Here is a 6,428-nt window from a genome sequence, read left to right as displayed (position 1 = left end):
CTAATTCTAGAGTTTTTCTCATGTTGAAACGGGACCAGGGAACTTGTCCCCCTCACATGGCGTGCAGCAGGGGGAGTGGCTGACTTCAGTTCCCTGCTGCTCAGACCTCTATGGGGAGCATGCAGACGGGCAGGTCGTGAGGCTCTGACCCCACGGCAGTGTCTAGGGGTGAACGCTTACAGCTCCTGAAGCCCCAGTGGGCATGTGTTACAGGGTGCTCCCAGCTTTTGTCATCTGTAGGTGTTGTGTTCATCAGCTCAATTAGACCCTCTGCCTTATTGCAAGGACAGGCAGCTTTCTGTACCCTGGGTTCTTGCCTAGGTGTACCAGAAAAATCAGATCACACGTGGGCTTGGAGAATGAGTGCAAGGTCTGATTGAATGATGGAGATAGCTCTCGGCAGGTGGGTGGGGAGTGGGAAGGGGATGGAGTGGGATTGAATGATGGAAGTAGCTCTCAGCAGGTGGGTGGGGAGTGAGAAGGGGATGGAGCGGGATTGAGTGGAGGAAGTAGCTCTCAGCAGGTGGGTGGGGAGTGGGAAGGGGGTAGAGTAGGATTGAATGGAGGAAGTAGCTCTCAGCAGGTGGGTGGGGAGTGGGAAGGGGATGGAGTGGGATTGAATGGAGGAAGTAGCTCTCAGCAGGTGGGTGGGGAGTGGGAAGGGGATGGAGTGGGACTGAATGATGGAAGTAGCTCTCAGCAGGTGGGTGGGGAGTGGGAAGGGGATGGAGTGGGATTGAGTGGAGGAAGTAGCTCTCAGCAGGTGGGTGGGGAGGGGAAGGGGATGGAGTGGGATTGAATGGAGGAAGTGGCTCTCAGCAGGTGGGTGGGGAGTGGGAAGGGGATGGGGTGGGATTGAATGGAGGAAGTAGCTCTCAGCAGGTGGGTGAGGAGTGGGAAGGGGATGGAGTGGGATTGAATGGAGGAAGTAGCTCTCAGCAGGTGGGTGGGGGGTGGGGAGTGGGAAGGGGATGGGGTGGGATTGAATGGAGGAAGTAGCTCTCAGCAGGTGGGTGAGGAGTGGGAAGGGGATGGGGTGGGATTGAGTGGAGGAAGTGGCTCTCAGCTGGTGGGTGGGGAGGGGAAGGGGATGCAGTGAGAAGGTGATTTTCCCTTGGAGTCGTGCCGCTCGGTGGCCGGACTCCCCTCCAACCGCTCCGGCCAGATTCCCCTCGGCCCCGCATCTCCTCCGGCTGAGGGCCAGCGTGTTCCCCCGTCTGCTCCTCTGGACGTCCGGCGGCCTGTGTACTCTAACATGGGCGTGTTCCTCTCAAACTCCAGTGGGTTGTGTCTGTGCCCGCTAGGGCCTCAGGGTTTTTATAGCACAGGTAGGGGCCATAGTGGGCCAGGGTGGTCTTGGAAAATGCAGCGTTTGGGCACGAAGGCAGGAGTGCCAGTCCTCACCTAGGCCTGTGGGCACAGGCCTGAGGGTGGACCCCTAGCGAGGACCCACCTTTCTCTACCCAGCACTTCCCTGACCCTCTTACGTCTCAATGTGAGTGGGTAGGAACTGGAGGGGAATGTAACTTAAGCCTCTTAACTGTGATCATGTGCTTCTCTCCCCAGTAAACATCCCTATCTCTCTGCTAGCTTAGCTGACCCCTGTAAGGGAAAAGCACAAATGTGAAAGTAAAGGTATTGTGCAAAGGTGAGCACAGCCCTGGAGTCTAAGATGCTGCAGTGCAGAAGTGGAGCTCAAGGCTTCAGGCTCTGGCAGTGAGCACCCCCCAGCACGCGGCATGCAGCCAGCTTCCTGGGCCCTCCAAATCCAGTCCCCCCACCGGGTTCCTAGAGTCCAGGATTTCCTCTGAGCCCGCAAGTCGCTGAAACTTAAAGGCAGTGCAGCAGAGTAATTAATACAGAGATCCACTGCTCTCCTGACTTCGGGCAGTTATCTTACTTTTCTCAGCTTGCGATGCTTATCTGTAAAACAGATATGCCTTCCTCACTGAGGCACTGTGAGAATGAAAGTCAGCAATCTAAGACCCCTTGCTCAGTGCTGGAATAAAACATGTGCTCAATGAATGGCAGCTATTATTATTTTTTCAGAAAAATGTTCTGGAAAGAAGCACACAGGGCTTCTCAGATACTGCATTCATACTCCAGAGCTGAAGGTAGGTGAGGAAAGAAGGATCCAATTTTAGAATAGGTGTCTCACTTTCTTCACTTAATTTTCCTGGTACTAAGCCAACCCCTTCTCCTTGCCTGCTACCTACCTGCCTGTTAAAAACTGCAATCCAGTGGTTTTTGGACCTCAGCTCTGGAAACTTGGATTATTAATTCCAGGGAGGGACCGCACACTGCCATATTGTTAACACATCACAGGAAGGCCACTGTAAGCTGTAGACTGTTCTAGAAGGTCACTAGACTCTTCTTCATGGCTGTCATTAGGTGAAATGGCATTCATAGAGGACAGGCTGTATCTCAGGTACTGTGTCACTAAATAAAGGGAAGTTTTGAATGGCCTCTAAAGGATTTGGCTCAGTGACAGCCTTTACTTCTGGCTTGGAGCCCAGACCAGGCCTGCCTTATTCGTGTGGGTGACCATCACTTCGGATGCTGTAGGTCCAGCACTTCACAATCCCACCCTTTCCCAAACTGCCTTATGTTCCTGCCCTGGTGTCTCTGATGCTTCTTTGCTTTCCTTCCCCAAAATTGAAAATGAAAATTTTTATTCCTTTTAAAATATGTACTGGATGTACATATTTTAAAATATACATAATTCAAAAAATCCAAAGCACATGTAAGGAAAAGTAGATTTCCTGCCTTTCTCTGCATCCCAGCCACCTAGGTCCCTCTGCTTGGAGACAAGCCCTGCTGCCCGTTTCTAGGACATTTTTTCAGAAACCTCTTTTCAATGTATGAACATATTCTTCCAGTACATGGAGTATATTATACCTTTGCACATTTTATATTCCAGTGGATATTGGAAATTTTTCTTTCTTTCTTTTGTATTTTTTTTTTAGATGGAGTCTCGCTCTGTCACCAGGCTGGAGTGCAGTGGCACGATCTCAGCTCACTGCAAGCTCTGCCTCCCAGGTTCAAGCGATTCTCCTGCCTCAGCCTCCCAAGTAGTTGGGAATACAGGCTACAGGCATGCACTACCACCCCCAGATACTTTTTGTATTTTTTTTTTTTTTTTTTTTTTAGTAGAGACGAGGTTCCACCATGTTGGCCAGGATGGTTTCGATCTCCTGACCTGGTGATCTGCCCACCTGGTGATCTGCCCACCTGGGCCTCCCAAAGTGCTGGGATTACAGGCATGAGTCACCTCGCTTGGCCCTGGAAAAATTTCTTTATCAGCATGTACAGACATTCCCTGACATGATGGTTTGACTTATAGTTTTGTGACTTTAAAATGATGCAAATGCAATATGTGTTCAGTAGAAAGAGGCAGAATACTCTCTCGGTGCTGTGTGGTGGCAACGAGCCACAGCTCCCAGTCAGCCATGTGATGACCTGGGTAAGCAGCCGGTACTCACAGTGGACTGTGTTGCCAGATGCTTCTGCCCAGCTGTAGCTGGTGTGAGTGTTCAGAGCACACTTAAGGTAGGCTAAGCGCTGATGTTCAGGAGGCTAGAGGTATTAAAGGCATTTTTTATTGATACATAATATTTGTACATATTTATGGGGCTTGTGTGATACTTTGTTAAGTGCAGAGAATGTGTAGTGATCAAGTCAGGTTACTTGGGGGTACCTAATGCATTTTTGACTTACAGTATTTCCAATTTATAATGGATTTACTGAGAAGTAATCCCACTGTTGGCTGACGAGCATCTCTAGAGATGTTCCACCTTTTTTATAACAGCTGCATATTCTCCAGTGTACAAATGGAGCACCACTTTATTTAATCAATTTTGTTGTAAAAATTACCGTTTTTCAATCAGCAGCAAGATACAAATATTGGATAATTCAGTGTAATTCACTTCTATAGTGCTCTGTGTGCCTTGAAGGGTTGAGATAGCTAGCTGACTCACAATTCCTCCTATTATAAATGGGTTTTTATATTTTGCTTACAAAGTTTATTTTCCATGAAACACCTTCTCACCTGTGCATCTTGATGCTATAGAATGTGAATTTTAAGAAGATCCTTAATTACTAAATCTTTTTAGGCCAATGGTGATAACCAGATGCTTTTCTCTCTAATAAATGCAAAGAGGAAAAATGGGCGAAAAGACTCTGAGAATAAAACAGCAGAGATTCCATGGAATACCAGAGCTGAGATTCTGCATTCTGTCTTCAAGAACTACTGAGAATCATGAAAATCACTCCCCCTCTGCAAAACCTCCTGAGAAACCTTTCTCTAGGGAGCTATCCTGATGGTTCTCATGATATATCAATACTGTGATCAGGAAAAAAGACCTGTGACCACAAATCCTGGTAATAAAAAATAAAAGATTCCAGTAAGTATGTAGAATCAACAAGGCAGAGTTCTTTTTTTTTTTTTTTTTTTTTTTGAGATGGAGTCTTGCTCTGTTGTCCAGGCTGGAGTGCAGTGGCCCGATCTCGGCTCACTGCAAGCTCTGCCTCCTGGGTTCACACCATTCTCCTGCCTCAGCCTCCCGAGTAGCTGGGACTACAGGTGGCCACCACCACGCCTGGCTAATAACAAGGTAGAGTTCTTAAGGTGAAACAATTCATGTTCATGTGTGCATTTGTGATTTCTTCTGCAAGGTCGTAGACCTTTGGGTGTTCACTGACGTCACTGACAGACATGTGAAAGGTGAAATTAGGGGAAGGTTTTGATAAAGGGAAATGGAAAAAATAAACTTAACTGTATTGCATATGGAATGGTGGGAGATGCTAATAGATATAGCTAGCAAAAATCTATGAATCAGGGCCAGAACTTCTTGTGAGAATCTGCGAAAATTCAGGCTCAGAAGTGACATCTGACGCTATGACCCCAAAAACCTTCCTGCTCTTCATCTCAGCTACTGCATCTCCCCAGCAAAACAACATGCTTATGTTTCAGTCATCTTTAAAAAACAAAATAATAAAAGGGAAAAACTTCTCACATAGTATTGTTTTTTCTCCAGTCCACTTAATTCCCCAATTGATCATCTCATTTATTGTACCCATTCCCCTTTCTTTCTCTATTCATCCCACTAAAAAGGTACATTTTTTCTCTACCGCTCCATGACAGTTAATTTGTTGTATCTATTTGGAAGATGGTTTTGCCTGAGATTACCATTTAAATCAGTAAACTTTGAGGAAGCAGATTATCCTTTAGACTGTGGGTGGACCCCATCCAATCAGGTGAAGGCCTGGTTAGAACAAAAGGAATGACCCTCCTCTGATCAGGATAGAATTCTCCAGCAGACTACTGCTGGTGGTATTATTATCTGATATCTCTAAAACTGTTAGTTCTTCTGATTATTCTTCTAAAAACTCTCTTTTTATTTTATTATTTATTTATTTATTTTGGAGACGGAGTCTCACTCTGTTGCCAGGCTGGAGTGCAGTGGTGTGATCTTGGCTCACTGAAACCTCTACCTCCTGGGTTCAAGCAATTCTCCTGCCTCACCCTCCAAAGTAGCTGGGACTACAGACACGCGCCACCATGCCCAGCTGATTTTGGTATGTTTAGTAGAGACAGAGTTTCACCATGTTGCCCAGGATGATCTCGATCTCCTGACCTTGTGATCCGCCCACCTCGGCCTCCCAAAGTGCTGGGATTACAGACATGAGCCACTGCGCCCAGTCAACTCTCTTCTTTTTAATTTCCGTGGTGCTGTCTTGACAACTTTTCTTCTGACTGCTGTAATCATTCCTTTTCAGTATCTCCCAGGAGCTCCTCTTGCTCCCCCTGACTCTAGGGTACTGGCAATCTCCAGGAATCTGTCCCCAGCCTTCTCTCCCCACACTTCTTGGTTAGGGTTTCAAGTGGAAGACTCTAAGTTACGATCCCCACAGAATCTTCATTCTACACCACTCTGCGCCTCTGAAAGAGCCGAGAGGACCTGGAAGGTGGAAAGAGGGGAGCCCCTAAGGGGTTCTGGGGAGACGGAGGAGCAGTGGCGTGAAGCTGGGGTAGACAAGGGAATGGGATGGCGCATCACGTCACGAGTGTTCACAAGATCCTGTGTTCCTTATTGATGTCTTATTTCAGAATATGTTAGGAGTGTTATTTATTAGAAAATATTACTAATATGGAGACAAAATTGAAAACTATTGAAACATTACAAAGTTTTCAAGTGATATTATAATTTTCTCATCCAATAAATATTCAGTTTTAAGAAGTTAAAAGTAAATTTTATTAGAGTTCTACTTCACAAACACACAGAAGCATACAACATAAATGAAGCCAAAAGACCAAAACCAAACTGGAATAAATCCATTGTTTAGGTGTCAGACAGCAGGCTTTTTTTTTTTTTTTTAAGATGGAGTCTCACTCTCTTGCCCAGGCTGGAGTGCAGTGGTGTGATCTC

This window comes from Nomascus leucogenys, chromosome 7b (genome assembly GCF_006542625.1).
Source record: "Nomascus leucogenys isolate Asia chromosome 7b, Asia_NLE_v1, whole genome shotgun sequence".
Classification (NCBI taxonomy): Eukaryota; Metazoa; Chordata; class Mammalia; order Primates; family Hylobatidae; genus Nomascus; species Nomascus leucogenys.
Note: the sequence above shows the minus strand (reverse complement) of the source record.